At 45.1% G+C, this 26,121-nt stretch overlaps 2 protein-coding genes across 3 annotated transcripts in view; one reads left to right on the top strand and one right to left on the bottom strand.

Annotated features, from left to right (window-relative positions):
* hop (tyrosine-protein kinase hopscotch) overlaps positions 1-26,121 on the top strand; it is a 179,597-nt gene that overhangs the window by 5,303 nt on the left and 148,173 nt on the right. The gene's annotated exons all lie outside the window — the stretch shown is intronic.
* LOC139761130 (uncharacterized transporter YwbF-like) overlaps positions 1-26,121 on the bottom strand; it is a 147,307-nt gene that overhangs the window by 91,850 nt on the left and 29,336 nt on the right. Inside the window, exon 2 of one of the 2 annotated variants that reach the window (XM_071685059.1) lies at positions 23,631-23,666. The exons of the other annotated variant lie outside the window; for it this stretch is intronic. The gene's annotated coding sequence lies outside the window, so the exon portion shown is untranslated. The remainder of the gene's footprint in view (positions 1-23,630; positions 23,667-26,121) is intronic. 2 annotated transcript variants of the gene reach the window in all.

Raw genomic sequence — 26,121 nt, 5'->3', positions numbered from 1 at the left:
CTACTTTACATGACTTAGAAAACCCTACTTTTATGACGAACCCTACTTTACCTGACACTTAGAGACCCTACTTTATATGACACTTAGAGAACTTGTCATATTGAGACAGTTTACCCATAACAAAATAACACTCATGTTGAAGGCTCCAACCGTATTTAACTATGTATAGTTTTCATTCTAACCTAACATTTTTATTTTTTCGTGGATATATATATATATATGTATGTATGAACCTCGTTCAGAAAAAGCTTTGAAAAATATCCGTACTAGCTTGTTTTTAAATGTGAACAGTTTTGCTCTCGAGATAGACACGTACGTTTAATATCACTAATTAACGACCATTTACGACCTATAAATGAGTCTTCCTGAAATTTCAAAATAAACTGAAATTCTCGCTTAATTATTTCCGCCATTTTTGCTGTGATCAATAGCGTTACGGAAGCCCTCCGCTTCAGAAAAGCCAGAAACGTCATAATAATGAGTAAATGGAGCGGCGCGCGATGGATTTCAGTGGCTGGCCATTCTTGGCACGGCAGGAACCGTGAAGGGGGGCGCGCCATTGCCTTTTTTTTCTTCCCCGCAGCCAATAATCTGGTTCCCCTGACGCTTCTTTTGCCGACACTTCTCCCTCTCTTCCCACCGTACGACACCACCCTCATCATACTGCCAACGTACGCTCATCCCGTGACTTAGAATGAAGAGCAATAATTGTTGATCGTAACTTGCATGGAGCCACATGTGGCGTCATTTTCTGTTTGTCCCGGGCTGGGCGGCGAGCCACTGAGCCTAACACCTGTACAACGAGTCTTCTCGTCTGGCCGCCAGCCTCATAGTTATTTTTTACCCAAGACACACGACGACATGGGTTAACACGTGATAGTACAACTGCATTAAACCCAGGATAACATATTTGATGGTGAACCTGAGGTAAGTTTTCATTAGTCATAACCCTGTTGGACACGGCTGTACCCTGAGTTTGTGCTTTACCCAGAAATAGAAGAAAAGAAAATGGAAAAAGTAGCTGACGATATGCTGGTGACTGGGTCTCGGGAGATCATCAGCCCTTCCTGGGATCTGTAACGCGATTAAATGATTAAACACGTTACATAAATGAAGAAATCCGTGTCATGTCTATACATAATCATTGATCGCCGTTTCCCTGGCATGCAGACACGTGAAATGTATGGAAGATGGAGACCAAACCGTTGAATTATTGACCGTTACACAAATCGTGATCACACACACACTTGCGAACTTCCAGGGGCAGTTCTCCGTCCCAGCTGCTCGCACGCTGCCTTACGATGAAGCATCGTCATATTTGTTGCTGTAAATCGCGGGTGATTGTATGCTGTACTGCCGACTGTGCCTAAGAGCAATCATTTAATTTTTTTTTCTGAATACGTTCTAAGATGACCTCTGTTCCTTGTCTCCATCGAATTAGGATGGCAAATGGGACCTATTGTACATGTTCCTCTCATATTTCCTGCTGTATTTCTGTTCCTTAAAGTGGCATTAATTAGCGTATTCTCCTCAGTCCGTCATTCCACCTTGGATTGATGCAGGGACTTGGTTGAAGGCCTAAGAGTACGTGCATGCGTATATTGGTTTGGTAAAAAGAAAGTCTCAGAGCGTGTAGCAGGTCTGGGTGATCCATACGTTTAACTGTTGAGGACGGTGAAGGAGGCGCTGCTGGGGGTGGTGTTTGCTTTCCGAGGCGCTCTCCGCGACGGGAGGGAGCAGGTGCGTTAAACAGGAAGTAGTTTAAAGGGAGGGTGTGTGTGTGTGTGTGGTGGGGGGTGTAAGATGGATCCCAGCCATTGCTCGAACACTCCCAAGTCAGGAGGGTTGTACTTCCCTGGGGAGGCTTCAGCTGTAGTAAAGTTTAGTGTCTCGACTCTAATTGGGGCTTGAGATCACCCACCGTAAGATGTTTTCTTCTAGTTCTGTATTGACGTAAAACTTTGATGTACATCACAGGATGGACACGGGGGGGGGGGGGGACTTAAGACATTACAAAATGGACATGGGGGGGGGACTTCAGACATCACAGGATGGACACGGGGACTTCAGACATCACAGGATGGACACAGGGGGACTTCAGACATCACAAGATGGACACGGGGGGACTTCAGACATCACAAGATGGACACGGGGGACTTCAGACATCACAAGATGGACACGGGGGACTACAGACATCACTGGATGGACACGGGGGACTACAGACATCACTGGATGGACACGGGGGACTTCAGACATCACAGGATGGACACGGGGGACTTCAGACATCACAGGATGGACACGGGGGACTTCAGACATCACAGGATGGACACGGGGGACTTCAGACATCACAAGATGGACACGGGGGGACTTCAGACATCACAAGATGGACACGGGGGGACTTCAGACATCACAAGATGGACACGGGGGACTTCAGACATCACTGGATGGACACGGGGGACTTCAGACATCACTGGATGGACACGGGGGACTTCAGACATCACTGGATGGACACGGGGGACTTCAGACATCACTGGATGGACACGGGGGACTTCAGACATCACTGGATGGACACGGGGGACTTCAGACATCACTGGATGGACACGGGGGACTTCAGACATCACTGGATGGACACGGGGGACTTCAGACATCACTGGATGGACACGGGGGACTTCAGACATCACTGGATGGACACGGGGGACTTCAGACATCACTGGATGGACACGGGGGACTTCAGACATCACTGGATGGACACGGGGGACTTCAGACATCACTGGATGGACACGGGGGACTTCAGACATCACTGGATGGACACGGGGGACTTCAGACATCACTGGATGGACACGGGGGACTTCAGACATCACTGGATGGACACGGGGGACTTCAGACATCACTGGATGGACACGGGGGACTTCAGACATCACTGGATGGACACGGGGGACTTCAGACATCACTGGATGGACACGGGGGACTTCAGACATCACTGGATGGACACGGGGGACTTCAGACATCACTGGATGGACACGGGGGACTTCAGACATCACTGGATGGACACGGGGGACTTCAGACATCACTGGATGGACACGGGGGACTTCAGACATCACTGGATGGACACGGGGGACTTCAGACATCACTGGATGGACACGGGGGACTTCAGACATCACTGGATGGACACGGGGGACTTCAGACATCACTGGATGGACACGGGGGACTTCAGACATCACTGGATGGACACGGGGGACTTCAGACATCACTGGATGGACACGGGGGACTTCAGACATCACTGGATGGACACGGGGGACTTCAGACATCACTGGATGGACACGGGGGACTTCAGACATCACTGGATGGACACGGGGACTTCAGACATCACTGGATGGACACGGGGGACTTCAGACATCACTGGATGGACACGGGGGACTTCAGACATCACTGGATGGACACGGGGGACTTCAGACATCACTGGATGGACACGGGGGACTTCAGACATCACTGGATGGACACGGGGGACTTCAGACATCACTGGATGGACACGGGGGACTTCAGACATCACTGGATGGACACGGGGGACTTCAGACATCACTGGATGGACACGGGGGACTTCAGACATCACTGGATGGACACGGGGGACTTCAGACATCACTGGATGGACACGGGGGGACTTCAGACATCACTGGATGGACACGGGGGACTTCAGACATCACTGGATGGACACGGGGGACTTCAGACATCACTGGATGGACACGGGGGACTTCAGACATCACTGGATGGACACGGGGGACTTCAGACATCACTGGATGGACACGGGGGACTTCAGACATCACTGGATGGACACGGGGGACTTCAGACATCACTGGATGGACACGGGGGACTTAAGACTAGACAGGATGACACGTGAACATAAGTTGGTTGTTGGAGAGAAAATGGGGTCATTTCTTCCTGTGTAACTGGAGCATGAGATGTGAGCCTGGCTAGCTAGCGGCCATCACTTCTTTGTTTTGTGTGTGTGTGATCACGTTTGTTTAAAATTTAATCTTAATTCTAACACAATCTTAACGTTTGTGCGTGTCTTTGATCACGTTTGTTTAAAATTTTATCTTAATTCCAACGTAACCTAAACGTTTGTTTTTGATCGTTTGTTTAAAATGTAATCTTAATTCTAAGAAACACAACCTCAACGTTTGTGTGTGTGTGTGTGTGTGATCACGTTTGTTTAAAATTTAATCAATTCTAACACAACCTTAACGTTTGTGTGTGTGATCACGTTTGTTTAAAATTTGATCTTGATTCTAACACAACCTTAACGTTTGTCTGTGTGATCGTTTGTTTGGAGTTTAATCTTAATTCTAACAACCTTAACGTTTGTGTGAGAGAGATCACGTTTAAAATCATAGTTCTAACGACTTACTTTTTTTTAGACCAGGTCGTTTGTTATATCATAATTCTAACACAACGGTAATGCTATACCGATCCGCGTATCACCGCCACTCTTGGCTCAATTATCACTAACACCATCCGTACATTGGTGTATAACATGTGACACCGCTGAAAACACGTAGTCGTAACGCCAGCCTCGTCTTGGTGACGTATTCGGCCGTAACACCAGTTCTTTTAACACTCCCTACCCTGCGCGTAACACCGACGTGTCTCGCCTCGTAACACACACACGACCCGACCCGTAGGCCAACTTAACACCTGTGGAATAGGAACGCACACCAGTCGTAACACAGTCGCCGTCCTCATGGTAACGGTCATATGATAGCCCAGCATAACGTAACACAGCAGTAACACCATCGTGTCGTGCCGTATGTAAGATTAACACAACGGTATCATCGTGTTGTCATGTGTAACACCAGCGGAATACCGGTATGTATGTACACACACACACACACACACACACACACACACACACACACACACACACACACACACCACCTTAGCATCGTCATGTTACAAACCGCGACAGCACGCAGAACAAAAGTCAGGACGGACGGTACGACCCTTGAACGCGATGGACAGTACGACCCGAGCGCGGCGGTACGACCCTTGAACACGATGGACAGTACGACCCGAGCGTGGCAGTATGACCCTTGAACGCGATGGACAGTACGACCCTATAGCACACCTAAGCCATCCTTGAGCACGACACTGTACGACGCGCGCGCGGCGCTACGACTCATGAACGGGACGGAGAGTACGACCCTATAGCACACACCTGAGCCATCCTTGAGCACGCCGGTACGACGGGCGGGGGACGACCTAGGCCAGTTACGTGCCCCGGGAGTACAACGTTGCAAATAACACGGACCATATCCACACCAGGCAAGCCAGGGACGACGCGTATTGGCCGTCATGAAAAAGCTATTCACACGACTGGCTGCGCAGCCCCGCAACGGCGGGCATTCACAGCAAAATTGCCTCCCTCCCTCCTTTTTTTTTTCCTAAGCTTTCAGATCTCGTCACGACAAGCTCCCTAAAGCTTCAAGCTGGCTTTAAACGGATTACTGTCATGCAGCCGGTCCGACACGCTCGCTGCGCCAGCTTTCGCGATGCCTGGAATGGACGAGGTGGCTTTGGAAAGTGCAGGAATATAATGTTAACGGTAAAAAAAGGAAAAAAAATTCCCAGATCAGTACCATGTTAAGTAATACGAGAGATAGTCAGTCCTTTTAATGTACATATTCATGCGAGTTCGAGTATTGTTAGAACACGTATGGTCGTCTCCCATTGTACGTAATGTCTGCTTATCGGAACACGTCTGGTGAAAATATTTACTTCTCTCTCTCATTTATTCTTGTTCGACGTTGTCTGCGTTTGTGAGGTAGCGGCAGGAACATAACAGTAAATTGCTTCGTTCTCCAACATCCACACTGTAGCCGTCATGTATTACGCCTCGAAAGCAGAGTCTCTTACACAATACAAGGCCCCACAGACGTTTTCCGTGGTTTCTGCCCACCGCTTCAATATGCCCCGGTCCAGCCCATTGTTAGCACGTCGCCCCCTATATATTACATCTCTACAATTCACTCTATCCCCTGGAAAGGAAAGTTCAAAGGGCCTTTTTTTTTTCCCCCCGCTCTGCTCGGGCTGGGCCCAGGCTGATGGGTTGAGTCATTGGTCAACCAGACTGTTTGGGAACCGTAAACTCGCTGGCCCGCACAGCACGGCTCGTGTGGTACACTTTGTCAACACTTGCCAAGACAGTGCTAAACTTCCTCACTGTTCATCCTTTGTTATATTTCCGATTGATTGTAGGTCTTGTGGTCTAGTCTCCGGTTCCCGGATGTTTTCAAGATGTTCTCTCTCGTTCTGTGAACATCGAACCTTTGGATTTCTGGAGGTAGTATTTTACAGAGTCGTCCATGTCTGTCGTGCCAGTAGGAAATGATATCCGTGTGTAACTTGGGGGGGGAGAGCTGGCCTCCTGGGATTTTCCAGGTATGAATGATGATAGACGTGGGCCGTGTGCGCTAATATCAGCTCTCTCCTCCAACTCATTGATTCCAACCGTTGTCAGCAATGTAGTTCCTGTACCACAGAAGATATCGCTGAACACTTTTTACTTTGGCAGTGTCGCCTGCCTTGTAGGAGTGAGGGAAGATCATTCCGTACGTGGGATAATTAACGCCTTAAAACGTACCATCTCTAGGTTTTTCTACCCATTAGATTTGAAAGTCTAACCGCCCATAATCATTAGTCAGCTTGTTGCGTATGGACAATCGTGAGCTGTTTTCGTCTCGACCGAGAAAAAAAAAAAAACTGATCGACCAGCCAAAAACACTTCGCTCAACTGCTGTTCACAGTTGACCCACCCTCGTTGTCCTTAGGTAAACCAACCCCAGATTCTGTTGTTTATACCAACCCTTTGCTGTCGTTGTTTATATCAGCCCCAGCTGTGTCCTTATTTGTACCAACCACAGATGTCTTTATTTCTATCAATCCCAGCTGTCCGTATCCATACCAGCCACAGCTGTTCTTACACCAACCTCCGCTGTTCTTATACCAGTCTTAGCTGTCCTTATTCATACCACAGTTGTCCTTATTTTTAGTAAACCTAGCTGTCCTTTTTTTTTTCTATCGACCCCAGCTGTCACTTTATATCATTCCCAGCTGTCCTTGTTCATACCAGCCACAGCTGTCCTTGTTTACACCAACCCCAGCTGCCCTTATCTATTCCAATCACAACTGTTTTACTTCACACCTGCACCTCTCCCAGCCAATCATGTTCTCCAGCGAACATCTGCACTGTAGAGCAGCTGGTCACACACACACAAAAAGAGATAGGAAAAGCCCGTCTCCAACTCCTCATTTGTCCCACACACCTAATCAGTCTCACCAACTCCTCCACTGATGACTTCTACGTCTCGCCTTCCACCACTCCTGACCCAACTCCTCCTCCACGACGCAATTTCCTCTAGAGTTTGTGGTGTGACGGCCGATTTACCCAGCCAGGGAGCTGGCTAGCGAGAGAGCCTGAAATACTTGCATGTTCCTCGCCTCTCATCTCATCACGGACTTAAAACTGTAAAGTAAATAACAGTTTTACGTGACCTTTAAGTAAACCCCGTCAATAGCAAGGGTGTTTATACACCACCCCCCAAGGCAGTTAGCGTTGAAGTGCAGTGACCTAACCAGCCAAAAGGTCACACCATAAACCAGTAAACAACCTACAAAAGAAATTAAGCGTAGACAGAGTTTCTCGTTGAGTGCACACACCTCATTACGCTGTCCCTTGATAATTTCAAACACAACTGACACACTACAAACAAAATACCTACACTCGCCTTTCAACTCTCATGTCTTTTGACCCCAGAGCATGTGACACTCCCATGTTAATCGCCCCAACACTTCATAAGTATAAAAGGTTGACTATTTTTCTTGTAGCGATGTTAAAACCACAGACCGTAGTCCGTATTTAACCGTATATCAAAAACCGAGATTATTATTTTCTCCCAAGCTACACACATCCTGGCTTGAGGATTTTCAGTTATGTTCATTCCCTGTATATACTTATATGGCGTATTGTACCTTCGGATCCGTATCTTGCGCAAGACTACGCGGTAGAACTGCGCATGCGTCACCTTGCCATTAAAGACGCATACGTCAGCATAATGGTTCCAGTGAAGCAACCAGCTTGGGGATGTAAAATAATTTGGTTGACTTGGACGAGCACAAAGTTAAGTCGAGGAAAGACGGAACGCCCCAACGCCATGCGAAACAAGTGACCTTTGCGAAATAACTGACCCGCCTTAACGCATCAGATGTTTAGCGTGATTAGCGGGGTGAAGTGTCTTGAGCGTTGTGAAATGGAAAGGCCACCAGTATAATCTCTAGTGTTTAAGGAGGGTTTACACAGTATTGTTGGCTGTTGATGTATATTGTCAATTTCGGTGCCAGATAAATCGAGACTAATTGAGCGAGTGTGTTCATTCACGATGTGTTGTTTAAAGGGTCGTCTTTGGATATCGTTGCAAATACTCGCCACATTAAATATACTTTCTTAAATAGTATCACTTTACAAATCGGTGAAATCTGCTTGAACTCGCGTTGAATAGTTTTCACCAAACGGTAAAACAAGAGACCAACTTAGAAGCAACAGAGGAGGGGTATCACTTTGCGATATACATACATGCCACATTTTCATGCTAATACAAGGATGGTGTGAGTGGCATCAGCTGTGGCCGGCCGGCAGACGAGGCGAGCCATAGATCTTTATTAGCGAGCAGCCTCTCCCAGTGGCAAGGGTCTCCCAGACGCCACCCGACTGTCTCCTTGCGAAGGTCCCAGGCCAACAGAACTGGACACAAGCGAGGGTGAACTACGGTGGGGGAGAGAGAGAGAGAGAGAGAGAGAGAGAGAGAGAGAGAGAGAGAGAGAGAGAGAGAGAGAGAGAGAATGGTAAAGCCTTGCGCAAGATGAAATGTGGTTGGAGTGGATGCTCAATGTATATACACCATCTCCCCTGAACCAGCTAAATAGCTGATCGTCTTCCGAAAAATACGACTTGCTGGGCAATGCGCAGCAAGTATGCGCAACCCTTGCGCATGCGCCCTTGTTTTGTAGTTGCCTATTTCGCAGATCCGTTATTTCGCTGTGGACCGGGCAGTCAGCTGTACCAGGTGTGGCTCTGACAGCTGCCCACAATACTTAACATAAAAGCACCTTTACTAAGCACAATAACTGTGTATGAAGACCATCACAAATTATAACACACACACACACACACACACACACACACACACACACACACACACACACACACACACACGTTCGCCATTTCCCGCATGAGCAGGGTAGCGTCAAGAACAGATGACAGAGCCAAATAGGGAAAATTTTCAAGTGGCTCCTTACTGTGTTCCTCTTTTTTGGGGTAGCATAACGGGAATGGAGGGTTTCCAGCCACCCGCGCTCGACCCTTCTGTTCGCCTTCTACGACCCGTAGGAAAAACGTAGGCAATTTTTTTTTTTCTCCCCAATCCCTACGTGTGTGTGTGTGTGTATACACAGCTATCTGCTGGCTATGTGCGCCTGTTGAGAAATGACCGGTGTAGACCCCATTGCTCACCATCGTGAGACGAAGGGTATTCGAGTACATAGTATTCGAATAGTTATTTCCTATCAGCCAGGCCCATAGCCTAGCGGTAGCATTCCCGCCTGTGGCATAGGGGTCCTGGGTTCGATCCTGGCTGTTGCAGATTTGTATGTTCTGTGAAGGTGCGCGTTCCTGTGTATATATATATATATATATATATATATATATATATATAGCACTAGAGCAGTTTCCATGGAAAGAGCGCTGGTGTCGTTCAGGACTTTAAATTATTTAGACTATCCTGCAGCTCAAGGCTGCGCTACTTTAGGTAGTAGGGAAATGTATATTCCTTTGGAGTTGAACAGTCTTTGACGAGAAGTGTACTCCCAGTGACACAGCCTCGCCCAAGTGTCTTGTCACTAGCAAGCAGAACCCGGTAATATATATATATATATATATATATATATATATATATATATATATATATATATATATATATATATATATATATATATAATTTTTTTTTTTTTTTTTTTCCAAAAGAAGGAACAGAGAAGGGGGCCAGGTTAGGATTTTCCCTCTAAGGCCCAGTCCTCTGTTCTTAACGCTACCTCGCTAACGCGGGAAATGGCGAATCGTATGAAAAAAAAAAATATATATTTAAACTATTCGCCATTTCCCGCGTTAGCGAGGTAGCGTTAAGAACAGAGGACTGGGCCTTTTTTGGAATATCCTCACCTGGCCCCCTCTGTTCCTTCTTTTGGAAAATTAAAGAAAAAAACGAGAGGGGAGGATTTCCAGCCCCCCGCTCCCTCCCCTTTTAGTCGCCTTCTACGACACTCGGGGAATACGTGGGAAGTATTCTTAATCCCCTATCCCCAGGGATATATATATATATATATATATATATATATATATATATATATATATATATATATATATATACTCATCCGTTACGCATTTGTAATCATATCACTTATTTTTAAGAATAATTCCTGGAATTTTCATGGGACAATTTTATTCCTATCGCTTGTTCGTCGAGAGCGTTTGGACGTACAGAACCTGCAAACTACTGTGACGACAACAACAAATAACAACACTAACTCTCGGCCACGCTCGAAACGAAAACGGGAAGCTTGCGTCCAGTTGCCAACTGTTCCCTTCGCTGGGTACGCGCACATGACGTAACGAATTCCTAGCTTTAGTGGTTGGCAATAATGACGATAATGATATAAAAAGAGTCGCTATCGACTGGATGTATCGTTATACATCAGGTGTGTGTGAGGTGATGGTGAGCCGCGGTAGACACAGGCCAGAACGACCCGGACCGAAGCGGAGAGGGTAAAAAGGACCCGACCGAGCAAAAACGCAGGGAGGGGATTTACTTGTGTATGTGACCACCAGGGTGCCAGTCCGTAACACAGAGAGAGGTTAGAGTACACAAGACGATTTTGCAGTGAAGGGTAGCACCTAGAGAGAGTACATAAGATTTTGCAGTGAAGGGTAGCACCTAGAGAGAGAGAGAGTACATAAGATGATTTTGCAGTGAAGGGTAGCACCTAGAGAGAGAGAGTACATAAGATGATTTTGCAGTGAAGGGTAGCACCTAGAGAGAGAGAGTACATAAGATGATTTTGCAGTGAAGGGTAGCACCTAGAGAGAGAGAGTACATAAGATGATTTTGCAGTGAAGGGTAGCACCTAGAGAGAGAGAGTACATAAGATGATTTTGCAGTTAAGAAAGGGTATCACACACACACACACACACACACACACACAGAGAGAGAGAGAGAGAGAGAGAGAGAGAGAGAGACGGTAGAGTACATAAGACTATTTTGCAGTGAAGAAAGGGTAGCACCTAGAGAGAGAGAGAGAGAGGGGGGGGGGGGTGATTTTGTACCTCAGTTAGGTGACGTCATTACTTTGGGTCCCACATTGGTAGTGGGGACAGAGACTTTTCGCCCTTACTTACTTACCCCCGGCTGGCCGCCCCATTCGTCGCCGGGGTCCGGGGGAAGAGAGTGCCTGGTGTATTTACTGGAGGCGAGGCGAGTGTGTGTGTACTAACACGGGTGGTTTGCTGGCTTTCTCCTGCGTCTGACTACCTTGTGCTCTTACATGTTAATATGTAACCCCAGAACCCTTTTATGGGGTTCCTGCTGCAACTTCTAGGCTGCGCTTCGCGCATGGGGCAGGGCATGGAGGGTCCCTTTTAGAGCGAGATGGTCCACGAGGACGCTCGGCTGTGACCTCGCTGTTACCCCCCACTGCAGCCGGAGTCCAGTACACAGTGGTCACTTGTACAGCAGGTTATGTGCGTTCGAATCCTAGGCACGGTTGTCAGTCCACACCCAACCCAGGTGTTCATCGTTTCTTCAGGACTGGTCGATAATTGGGTACTTGGTTGGGTTTTGTGGGTACACATAGGAGGAAAGACAAGTGTAAACATTTCCTCCCCTGACCCGCAAATGCTAATCATAAACACACACACACACACACGCGCGCACACACACGTGTAATACTACCTCCCTGGACAGTACAAATTGGTAATTACAATTAGGTAATTACAATGACATGAAAAGCACCGGTTAAATATTTGATTGCGGATGTTCAACGTAATAAACTTCAAGATTCTGGGGTGGCTGTTTTTCCGATAATTCCACGGTTGTCTTGTGTGTGTGTGTGTGTGTGTGTGTGTGTGTGTGTGTGATTACCTGTTTGTATTGCACGGGGGGGAGGAGTTTTACAGTAGTAAGGCCCCATCACGAGCATATTTTACTATCACACAATTTCTTGAATTCGTGAATGGTATCCACGTTAACCATGTCCTGTCATTATGTTCCGTTCATCCACCGTTCTCACGACGAAAAGATAATTCTTTTTCTTTTCTAACAAGGTTCTTGTTTGATGTCTTCCTTTGTCTTCTGGTTGCTCTAACCTTACATCCTTCGAAGAAATGTTCCCTGTCTGCGTCATTAGCATGGTTTAAGAATATAAAGGCTGTGATCAAATCACCTGGCACTCTCCTGTCTTCCATGGGGGACGAATTTTATATAAAGCCTCTTAGCCTTTTTCCCCTGTAACTCGTTTCTCCTGATTCTGGTGCTGTCGTTGTCTTCCTCTAGACCTTCTCTCTCAGCTCTTTGTGCTCCTTTAGGTGCGGCGACGAAACCCGAGGAGCATATTGTAGTTCTGGCTTAATGTCACGTTACATCGTAACCCAACGTCTTAGCAACCCTAAGATGTCGCAGCCCTAGGATGTCGTGATCATACGATATAGTTACCGCGAGATGTCGAAAACATGACAAGCCTACGAAAACTTAAAATCTTCATCGTTAACCCAGCAATACCGTAATACTACGATATCGTAAAGGTGGAGATATCGCAACCCTGCGAAACAGGATCAAGGCGTAACACTACATGTCCAGACTACCGCTATTATGTACGATGCCCTGGGTTTCCCTGGAGGCCAGAGATCTGTCTGACCTTAGCGTGATTCCTGCACAGCTGACGCAAAATAGTCAGGCCCGGCAACCATGCTTTCACGCATCAACAAACTGGAGAAGATACATTTCAATGTTGCCGTGTGCACATCGGACGCGTGACGTCTTCATCTATGCATGGAAATTTGGTGAATGTTTATGTATACATTGACTTGGTACATGTTGATATGTACGGTAACAACAGGCAATGGTCTTTTAAGGTATTTAAGGTAAGCGAAGGAGCAACACGACAGCTTGGCCAAAAACCCAGTTGTTGGGGTAGAAGACCTACCAAACCATCGTAAGGTATACGTAAGGTAAGGTAAGATCCCAGATCCAGCTGTGGGGGTAGAAGAACCAAACCATCGTAAGGTAAGGGGACAAACCCAGATGTGGGGGTAGAAGACCTCCCTAACCGTAAGATATACGTAAGGTAAGGTGCCAGACCCCAGCTGTGGGGGGGTAGAAGACCTCCCAAACCATCGTAAGGTATACACAAGGTAAGGTGCCAGACCCAGCTGTGGGGGTAGAAGACCTCCCAAACCATCGTAAGGTATACGTAAGGCAAGGTAAGGTGCAACACCCAGCTGTGGGGGTAGACGACCTCCCAAACCATCGTAATGTATACGTAAGGTAAGGTGCCAAACCCAGCTGTGGGGGTAGACGACCTCCCAAACCATCGTTGGGTCAGATACCTTAATCACCCAGCGGAACAAGCACCATAAATGAATTGAATGCAGCAAAAAAGTAAATAGTTGGACGACGAACATATTTATTGGGAATGTTAGAAAAAAGTCTCCTCCGTGCGTAAAGTTACACCGGGACTAACGTCGTAAAGTGACAAGTACAGTGTAAGAGCAACATCCGGTGTCTGACATTACCAGTAGTAGTACTACTACACACACACACACACACACACACACACACACACACATACTACGGTCCATGTATGAGAAACATTCGAGATCAAGCAGTCGAGAAAAATTATGACACGCCACGGGAGAAAATGTACTGTGTGTACCTGGCCAGGCCGGCCCTGTGGAGGGTACGTCGGCAGCCAGCTAGCTAGCCATGACCTCATATAGCCGGACTGATCACGAGAGAGAGAGAGAGAGAGAGAGAAATTCCTTCTCTTGAGGCCAGACCATATCTCGCTTGGACATTGGTTTTGTTTGTGTATCCTAAGAACTCTCTCTCTGCCAGACCATATCTCGCTTGGACATTGGTTTTGCGTTGGCGTATCTTTAGAACTCTCTCTCTAGCAGACCATATCTCGCTTGGACATTGGTTTTGTTTATCTTTAAAACTCTCTCTCTCTCTCAGCCAGGTCATATCACGCTTGGACCTTGGTTTTGTGTGGTCTGTGTATCTCTAATACTCGCTCTCTCTCACCGCCGGGCTGTGGACGCAAGCGATTCTCCAGAATCGCGGGCTGTTTTCCTCTCTTTCTCCGCCGACCTTGGCGCGTTGAGTGGTCAAGCCCCCGCGAGAGAGCACCTCACACCACCATGATGATGATAGTCATGATCCGACGTACACATCGTCGCTTATTAAAGCCGTGTTTCACCAAAGTCGGCCACGCTGGTATCACACGCAAGGAGAGGAATCCCCGCCAGAAATCTAAACGAAATACAAAGTTGAAATATTATGCAACCTCAACTGAAAGGTTAACAGATACATGGATATATATATATATATATATATATATATATATATATATATATATATATATATATATATATATATATATATATATATATATATATCTCGTCTCCCCTGATGTGAACATTACGCGAAAGTGCACTTGGGAACTTATCGTGCTTTATTTTCCCAGTGGACTCGTAGGAATTATATATATATATATATATATATATATATATATATATATATATATATATATATATATATATATATATATATATATATAATGCCACTTTCCTTGACCTCTGGCCCCGGAGCTCCAGATATATAAATCAGTTTATGGTATGTTACGTCATCGTCCATTCACCTCGCCTTCAAATGTCATGTCCGTTTAGTACCAGTACATTCTACATGACCTCGCGACTATGACCTGGTCTCCTCGCACACCCACCCACCTATGACCCCCGAACGCCTCATTAGGTGTCCAGCTCTGTAGCCTGTGCCTGTGGTTACACCTAGAAGTCCCTATCCAGTCACCTGGTCCTAAGCATTCATTATCATTTTGATTCACAAGACCGTCTCTGTGTCCGACTTTTGCTCCCTGACCTCGTAAACTGCTTCAGGTGTCGAACGCTCTCTCTCTCTCTCTCTCTCTCTCTCTCTCTCTCTCTCTATATATATATATATATATATATATATATATATATAGTGAGTCACAAGCATCTGTTAACATTTTACTTGGGGAGACCTTGTTACTTTAACCTTTGCCTCTCGCGGGCTCTTAAAATATCCCCGTGGATGGGCCTTGGGTGGGCCGTTTCTGTGGCCTGGGTTTGGCCTATCCTCAATAACCCGGTCAGGAGACGTGGTGTCTTGAGACCAGCGTACGCACGGAGAGACGGACACACTAGAATCCCTCCCTTATGCTGAGCAGTTAGCGAAATGATCACAGACCCTGGTGTCAGATGTATAACTCGTCAGATATAACACGATATATCAGATATAAACACTTCCCCAGGTGAAATAACGCGATATATCAGATATAAACACTTCCCCCAGGTGAAATAACACTATATATCGAATATAAACACTCCCGTCTGGTGAAATAACACGATATATCAGAGAAAAACACTTCCCCCAGGTGGACAGTTCTACACTCCTGCGTAACAGGACCTGGGAGGGGGACACACACACACGGCCAACTCCTGATAGGTTCTTGATCATGGAGAGATGCCGGACGATTTCTCCTCCCCTACATGGGTACCGCGGCAGAGGAACCTAACCAAACCTCTACCTACGTAAAGGCAGGATGGATGCTGAAGACAGAGCGAGATCAGCATGATCAGGGACGAGGCTATGCAATCACGTGTTCTCAGCTAGAACACAGCCGTGAGTTATCACACACACACTCGTACCATCTGTACTGTTCATATCTTAGGAATCTGTGAATAACTGAGACATTTTGAATTTACCACTAAAGGAAAAGCGAGAGTCGCATTGTTGTAAGGGCGAGGGTAATGGTGGACGAGGCCTTTGACCCTAACCTACATACGAAGGTGAACCCCCTTGTTAGAACGACCCTTGAACAATTTGTCAATTAAATCCACCGATGAACAGATACAAGGTGTAAAAACTTGAATCTCGCACTCGAGTGAAAACTTTAATTGACGCACGGAACATTTAAGAAAAGTGTGCTCAATTGGGAAGGTGTTCACCGTTCTAGTTCATCTATCGACTGCAAAGGATTGAAAATTCCGTGGGGGTAAAGACCCAAGTACTTCAGAGCAGGAGCAGCCAGGTGGGCTCCTTCCTCCTCACTGTGTACCAGGCCAGACACGTTATATAGCATGCACTTGTAATGACGACGACCAGCCTAGCGGAACAGACCCTCCCTCTCCCTCCTCACCTGGCACGCTTGATCGCGTGGCGAGTAGCAAGAGCCGCTAAAAAACCAGCAGTTAAGAAGCACACGTAACATAAGAAAGACTCTTCAAAACAACGGCACACTTGCATCACTAACGAATAGAATATACATTTTTTTTAGGCAACGTTCCAGACCGGTGGGCCTGACCAACGTGGGCCCACGATTGGAGTGAGTCCGTCACAACAGGTAGACCTAGCCGGGCGGGACTGGTCCTGCCTGGCCCTTTGTCGGGAGAACCTGACCCCAACCGGCTCTCCAGAGCGTCCAGCTTCTAGCGCAGCATCGCGCGCACGACGTAACCACGAGATGGCTCGTGTTCATGTTGGTGGAAGACGACGACCACCTTAGAAAGCAAGGAGACGCGAGCTGCGCCAACCAGGATTTTAATGACGTACAGAGTATTACACCACACACACACACACACACACACACACACACACAGTCTCGTTGCTACCGTAAGTACCCCCAAGCATGGTACATTTTCGTACTGTACGCCGTGAGTAACTGTACCAACGTGTACAACGGTGGTAAACGCGTCATCTTGGCCATTTTCGTATTGATGACCCAAACACTTGACCGTATTAAACCCATTCTACTATTATTTACGGGCGGCAAATCGACCAACATCTGTTGCTCTATCTACCTGTACCAGAACTCAAAATCCCGACCTAATCATGTACACGGCAAAAACATACACGCGTGACGGCCAAGCACTACACACATGATGGCTGGGCATTAGTATACTACAGTCCACTCCACGCTGGCGCGCGACACACCTCACACACACCATCCGTCGTAAACAAACTTCAGTTGAGCTTCGTCCGCCCATTCGTCATGCAATCCCTTCGAACTCCTCCGCTGTGTTCGCGCTCCCGTACATCATTCCGGCGTAAGAGTTATATATAATTCGCGAAGCAGTGGTGAGGTAAATATGATCTTGCAAAGTGGCGAGACGTAAAAGTAATCTACCAAGTGGTAAGGCGTAAAGATAATACAAACAAGTGGTGAGACGTAAGACTATTTAAGCGAGTGGCGTGGCGTAAAAATGGATCTATCGAGTGGGGAAGCGTAAAAATAATTTCTCGAGTGGCGAGAGACATAAATATAAATTCAAGTGGCGTCAAATACAAACAATACATCAAGTGGTAAGACGTGGTTGCTGATTACGAAACCGGGAGACGCCAAGCGTGTTTGACCGTTATTACACTCTTAGTCCTTGATGAGCTCAAATTCTCCTCAACTGCCAGTTATCAAACGTCCATGTTCCAACCGGCGGTAGCCGCCATCCGGCTTGCTAAGGCGCCAACAAGAGAACTTGGTTGATGTACCACATGTGTGTATGATGGTCACATGTGTCGCAACGGCCAAGGCCACGGGCCCAGCCACCTAATGTGTCTCGCTGCCTCATTTTCATAGCCTTTTGCTCATACTTCCCGCCACACGTTACTGTAGACTTTTCTAGAAGGATACGAATATATATATATATATATATATATATATATATATATATATATATATATATATATATATATATATGAAATCGTCCAACTGATTTATTGTAGCAAAACATGTTCATGGTGTTTCAGAAATCGGTGCTTAAGTTCAGCAAATTGGCGTATACCACACCATAAGTATTCTTCGTTCGTGTTTGTGACAGGTCATGACGGGCAGTTTGTATGAAAAATTTTGAACGAAAAGGTCGCTGCAATTTCCATCCAAGGGTCCGGGTTTTTTTTTTTTTAAGACCCTTGTCCGTTACGTACTAACAAACACATTCGTAAGAATATACAACCCAGTGATTAATAGATAATTTCAGTAATAATAGTAATAAATCGTGTCGTAAAAGGTACAGGAATAAAGAACTGGAAAAACTATGATTACAAAAGTCCACATTTATTTGCAGCTAGAGTTCCTGCGTTGCACTTGAATAATATATATATATATATATATATATATATATATATATATATATATCTTTGGCCTAGGTCATCCCCAACATGTCGCTCTACCTCCCCATCACTTATCCGTTCAGACTGTAATATACCTGGATGACTAACATGCCTTCATCCCTTGATGCTCCTTTTACCAATCCTATACCTCGACCACCCATAACCTCCCTTGGAACTGTCCGATTAAGCGCTTTTCTCTCTGGGCACCAGCGAAGTTTATGGTCCCGATGGTGTCCTTCCCCCGCGTACTGGCGTGTGACTCGGAACTTGCACCTGCTCGTCTGTTCCGTTTCTGTTTAAAAGCCGAAACTTTTCCATCTTGGAAGCATGCATTGGTACATCCCACCCCTGGGAAAGGTGATCGTTCATACCCCACTAACAATCGTCCTATGGTTACATACATATCATGGTCACTTGTTTATCAAATGATGCCCTAACTATGTCTCTTCGTTGTATATCGACTATTTTATACTTCTTGTATCTCCTGATGTGATTAGTACACGAAAGGGCACTTAGGAACTCGTTTCGTTTCCTTGTGGTAGGAAAGGAATATATATATATATATATATATATATATATATATATATATATATATATATATATATATATATATATATATGAGAACGTTACATGCATTAGTATCTGAAGGCAGACAGACGCAGCGTTTTAATCAGGGGATGGAAGCATATAACTGAGGGTTATGTCAGTCATGCGACGTGCATGTGCCAGAGGGAAATGTATCAAATGTAATTTCATGAGAGGAAAATATATATATATATATTGTATCATCATGGGAGGATAGACAACCTCACGGGAACGGAGAGTGAGGTGAAGATTGGACCTACACTGTCTACTTGAATATATATTGCTTGACGTTCTGTTAACTGATCTGAGGCCAGGCTTCATTGTTACAAAATGGCTGGATTTGATGTATGTTCTTAAGGCAGGCGTAATTAAGGTAAAATCTGGGTATGATGACTTAAACCCAGGTGTAGTTAAGGCAAAATCGGTGGGTTTAATGACTTATATAGCCAGGCGTCATTTAGGTAAAATCTGTGTATTTAACGACCAGCAAAACTGTATATTATTGATTTACAATCTGCATTGTATTTACAATTTGCATTGTACACCGATGATGGGCAATACATTACCTCTCATTTCCCCCCCCCCCCCCCCGTTATATTCTGTTGATAGACATTCGCCAAAGCTAATTATCTAATTAGTTATGCACAGGATTTTTGTTTTCCAATCCTTCGTCCAGTCCCAACACTTGACGCTGGTTGGTTGGGTGGGCGGGCTTTAGGTCGATCAACTACCAGGGTCGTTAAGGCAGTCAATGTCAAGGTATAACCACCAGTCGAATACTCTTGAACATCATCTTCAGGTGCCGAAGATAATTCTAATATCTTACAGGCTCTTGCTGTATATGTGGTCCTTGCCAAGACCGTACACGCTCACAGACTTAACGGTGCATCAGATATCTCGCAGTTACTGTACTATAAACATTTTACTTTGTATAGAATGATATATCTAATGTATATCACATAAGGGTTCATGGACACTAGGTGCAGATGAGGAATATAAAAACGGAGCTTTAGATAGTCAGTCGCATCAGTTACAATATAGACAAAATATGGGAGGAATCTATAGATATAGAATGTCGGTGATCGCTTTAAGTGTGGATGATATGTGACGAGAACAGGGAGAGGGTCAAGAGTGTGTGAATACAAAGTAAAGATGAAATGATAAATGATCGGAATATGAATTACGTAAAGGATTGAGGGTGTGGGAAGGCATTCAGCCCAGCCCAGCCCGGTAGCCTGGCTTTACTGAGGAATCCCAGTAGCTTTTTATGGAATGATAAAGGAAGACTTGCTCACGTTTTGTTTCTCCCACTTAAATCCTTTCCGTCTGTCATGGGCCATATACAAAGATAGTTTAAAGGGGATGTAAATAGCATTACAGCAATTAGTTTATAATTGGCTGTACATTAAGTACAAAATTTTACTGTTCTGTACACATACGTGCATACATTAGTTTGAAAATTATAGAGGATGTTTTGGGGCCCCACCAGTATAGAATTCCCTCCCCGTACAGTACAAATGGGTGATTATACAAGATCTGGGGCACCGTGGGTGTAGAACTCCCTCCCCGTAAAGTACAAGGGATGGGGGCCCCCCCGAGTGTAGAACTCCCTCGCCGTACAGTACAAATGGGTAATTATACAAGATCTGGGGCACCATGGGTGTAGAACTCCCTCCCCGTTAAGTACAAAGGATGGGGCCCCATTGATATAGAACTCCCTCCCCGTTAAGTACAAGGGATGGGGCCCCCTGAGTGTAGAACTCCCTCGCCGTACAGTACAACTAGGTAATTATACAATATATGGGGCCCCATGGGTTTAGAACTCACTCCCTGTACAGTACAAGGGATGGGGGCACCATAGGTGTAGAACTCCCTCCTCTTAAAGTACAAGGGATGGGGCCCCATGAGTAGAACTCCCTCCCCGTACAGTACAGATAGGTAATTATACAAGCTGTCGGGGCCTCCCCGCACCATAGCCATATTTGTACCCACATATACAATCGTCTCTGACGAGAAGACACTTCTATATTTTCTCTGCTTATCGCATATTCTCTGGTATACTTCGCATATTCCTCCCATCTCCAGCCTTGGGGTCTTTGCTGTATAATGACAGTATACTATACGGAATAGTGTGTGTGTTTGTCTATTTGTAAATGACTAAATGCACAGCACGGGGTGGGAGAGTTGGTTTCTTGGGACCCCATCTCTTGAACATTCTCTACAATTATGACTTTTATAATCCTCTGTATGCTGTACGCATTCACAATTTCATCACAGATTACTCCATTCATGCACAGTTTCGTAGAAGTTTCTTGCTTAATGTCGTATGTCCTCGCTTGTTTCATCCTTGCATATTTCGAAGAACTGTTCGTTGTTGACGTCATCAAACACGTCATTGACTGGTTTAGAATCTTAAAGGTTGTGATCAAGTCATCCCTCGCTCTTCTCTTTCCCATGGACGAATTTGTCTGAAGCTTTTCCTTGTAATTCATTTCTCTTAATTCTGGCACCATCTTTGTTGGCCTCCTCTGGACCTTCTCTATTAGCTCTTTGTGCTTCTTACGGTGCGGTGACCAAACTTGAAAAAAAAGGGCATATTCTAGTGTTTGCCTTATGTAGGATATGAACACCTGGGTGAATATTTCCTTATCCATTCTAATATTGACCCGGAGACAGTTGATCTCCTGAACAGTTTACCTAATGTAGGTTTATGGAGACGAGTGTTTGTGGGACGTGGGGGACGGGAGGGTGGGGGGCTGTTTATTTCATTGAGTCATCTCGTCTCTTTCGTCTGCTGTGAGGCGAGTCCATGGTAAGGCCATTTCGTGAAGTGTCCACCATCCTTACTCTATGTTGAGTCTGTCTTGACACTTTTAAGGGTCTCGATCCGTCGCGAATCCGTCCTTAACTTTTGGGTCCAAGTTCATGAAGAATCCGTCCTTACACTTGAGGAACCTCACACACACACACACACACACACGAACTTCAGATATGCCAGCAAGTGTTGTATAACGTGGGTGTACCTGTGCACAGCGGCGATTGTGTGTGTATATTATATATATATATATATATATATATATATATATATATTTTTTTTTTTTTTCTTTTTTCTTTTAAACTATTTGCCATTTCCCGCGTTGGCGAGGTAGCGTTAAGAACAGAGGACTGGGCCTTTTTTGGAATATCCTCACCTGGCCCCCTCTGTTCCTTCTTTTGGGTAAAAAAAAAAAAAAAAAAACGAGAGGGGAGGATTTCCAGCCCCCCGCTCCCTCCCCTTTTAGTCGCCTTCTACGACACGCAGGGAATACGTGGAAAGTATTCTTAATCCCCTATCCCCAGGGATAATATATATATATATATATATATATATATATATATATATATATATATATATATATATATATATATATATATATAAGTGGGCTCTCCACAAATGCCGTCCAGTTCATGATTGTTCCATCCTTAACGAAAATGTCCCCATTGGGAGTTACAGTAATTATACTTCTATCATCTGATCCACTGTATACCCGAGACGAATAAAACCAGGATGTGAATTATTTCTCGAGAAAACGAAGATACACTTAATGTAAACAACGACTTCAAGAGAACATGGGGAGCAATCGAAACGTACCCGGGTTTTCAGGTACTTCATTAGGAATTAATGATAGATTGAAGAATTCCTTTGGGAATGAGTGACTCATGTCATCTATTATACACAAGATCTGTTGACCATCTGTTGTACACTACAAGGTCTGTTGACCATCTAATACACATGAGATCTATTGACCATGTGCTATACACTACAAGGTCTGTTGACAATCTATTGGACATGTCTATTGTACACTACAAGATCTGTTGACCTATAGCAGCGCAGTCACCTTATCGAAACTGATGAAAGCGATCCATTTTCTGTTTGTGAATTACCGTTGTCCTATTTCGGCAATGGATACAACATATGAAGACCGGCAAAGAAGTTTAGAATTTCTTCAAAGATTTAATGTACTTCAGTATTATGTAAGAACGGCGAAACGGAAGCGTCCGGGAAATGTATAGAAAACGGCGACCGATGCAAGAAGTGTTGCCATACTGCTGCGTTCGACCGCATTACTTCCGCCGAGTTGGCAGTTCCTGAATATTAGTGACCCCGATTTGTCGTGACTTGCCATATTTCCTTATCTTCCTGTGGAGGGTGCGTGTGAGAAGCATGACAACCTCGCTATCGGTCAAGCACCCTGTGACTGGAGCAGAGATAGTGAAAATAGTGTTATGGTTCTGCTGTGTAGGCTGGGTATGACCTCTCCATGTGTCAATTTAATATAATAGTATGAAAGATAAGCCTTATTTTAAGTACTTAATGAAAGATATTAAATCCTTAATACCCGTATTTTCCTACCAGTGGAAGTAGAGGAACAGGACTTTAAAATCTCCCAAGTTAACTGAATATAAGTCATACACATTGATGGGTTTGAATTCAGCCCCCAGCGTCGCCATACCACCCACTTCTGAAGCTCACACACTCACCCGTGCTTACTGTTGCGGCGATCGGCGAACGACAATCTGAAACGATAAACAAACTCGTTAAAATGAGGTTGAGCTGCGATATACACCAGGAGATAGTCTCTTATGAAGTGATAGTGAACATAGCGTATCTACTATGTTGTTTGGGTAATTTTTCGTATTTTTATTTACTGATTTTTATATAGATTTATGGTTACTGATTTTTATATATATTTATGGTTGATGCACAATAGTGTGACCCTAATAATTATATATGAAAGTCCGGTGGCCAAGAAACGTGAAACTTTTTTCTTTAAATACCTTACCACTGTTTACCATCGTCTCCTGAATGAGTTTTTTGTGATGACTTTTTGTGTGTGAAGGCCAAACGACCTCGCTTCCACCTTGTGTGTGTTTGTATCATTGTCACTTGGTGACACGCGATCCGTGAACTTCACAAACCTACGACATCTGGTCGTCCTTGCTTCTGTCTCAAGTGTAGGGACATTTACCCCTTTTTTCATTGTCAACATATTGTACCCTAAGGGTTCTAATCGATCGCAAACCTTATTTTCCTCAATCTGTCGGAGGTTGGTAAGTGGTACGTGCCTGAGTATGAAGTGTACCAACTCTTCAGTGGCTGTCGAGTGTCACTCCTTCGGCACAGGTTTCCTCTTCTCTGACCTGTACGCGAGTTGCTTACATTCGCACCAAAAACACGGGTCACCTCGTCTGACGCGTAGCGCCCAACGTCACGTAATTCACACACTCGATCTCCGCAACACCAGATTTTATTGCGGTGAGCGCTGCCTGTTTTTCCTGCCGTTATTAAAATCTCGTCGGAAATTACTCGCATGTGTTTCCTCCACATTTTCGAACCCTCGCCACGTTCAAGCCGACGGTTCCAGTACATATATACTTCGCCTCACGTACCCCTCACACGCCGCGCTCTGGTACATTCATTCTTTTTCTCGTACTGAACTTCAGGTCGTCAGTTCGGACCTGCGCATCACTTCGATTACGCGCGGAGAGTAATTTCTACCCATTTCTTTTCTAAATCTCATTCATTTCTTACAATTAGAATTCAAAAACGGCAATTCATCCCTACAGTAAACATGGGAGGCATAACCATTTCCTCCACTGTCCTGGAAATTTTTGTATTGTAAAACATCGCAGAATCTGCTTCTCAAAAGTTGGGTACGATGTACAGTTGCAATATTTCTCTCTTCCGAGCAGCTGTTCCTTGTATGGTAGCGGCGGCACCGGGCTGCCAGCGGCTTCCCTTTGTTTCCATGTCTGAAGGAGCCAACGAGGATATGCCGTTCTGATACCTCACCTCCCCCCCCCCTCTCTCTCTCTCTCTCTTTCTATATATATATATATATATATATATATATATATATATATATATATAATATTATTCCTATGAGTCCACGGGGAAAATGAAACACGAAAAGCGTTTCATTTTCCCCGTGGACTCATAGGAATATCTTGATCACGCGCAAAATTGTGATCCTTTCCAATATATATATATATATATATATATATATATATATATATATATATATATATATATATATATATATATATAATATATGTTACTGGACTACGTCTGCATGTAGTGACACCGTGAGCGAAAAGGTCTCCTTTAGCCAGGCTACCTCATCGTCTGTGTACAGGGAGACAATGTACATTCTCAAGACACTTAACGCCCCCATCATTTCCCTGCTCCTGTGTGGAGCGCATCAAACTACAAGAGCCTCTTTCATATGGTGTTGTTGCCTCTTACAAAAGAATGACACACACACACACACACACACACACACACAGACACACACAGAGGAGCAGAGAGGGTGTGTACTGTAGAGAGATCCTGCGTTGAGGGAGGGCCTAGGGTACAGATAGAGAGGAGGGTGGGAGTGACGGGAAGTGACGGAGCAACGCTATCTGGCATTGATAAAGAAGTCTGTGGAGGGAGGGAGGGTTTGAGTTCAGTGACCCCCTGGGTCTGCGCCACACCACCACTAACACGCTAACCTGACGCACCTCAACCAATACGCCTCGCTATATTTACTCTGTGGGAATATGTGCAGGTGTGGGTGTGTATGCCTGGGTACTTGTCACACACGCACTAGTACGAGAGATGATGGGGGAGGGCGGCCCCACAAGGGTATAATCCCCTCTTTGTATAACACAAATAGCTAATCACACACACACACACACACACACACACACACTCGTTTACGAGATGGTGGGGCGGCCCTACAAGTGTAAACTCCCTCCCTGTATCGTACAAATAGCTAATTACACACACATACATTAATATATATATATATATATATATATATATATATATATATATATATATATATATATATATATATACACACACATACGTACGTTGGTGCACAGGAGTACAGACTGATAATGAGATTGTTTAAAAGGCTGGTTGATAATTGTATATTTCTATCCACCACAAAATGACAACGTGTGTTCGTTGTTCCAGTCAGTAGGT

This window comes from Panulirus ornatus, chromosome 39 (genome assembly GCF_036320965.1).
Source record: "Panulirus ornatus isolate Po-2019 chromosome 39, ASM3632096v1, whole genome shotgun sequence".
Classification (NCBI taxonomy): Eukaryota; Metazoa; Arthropoda; class Malacostraca; order Decapoda; family Palinuridae; genus Panulirus; species Panulirus ornatus.
Note: the sequence above shows the minus strand (reverse complement) of the source record. Positions and strands in the feature narration are given on the sequence as shown.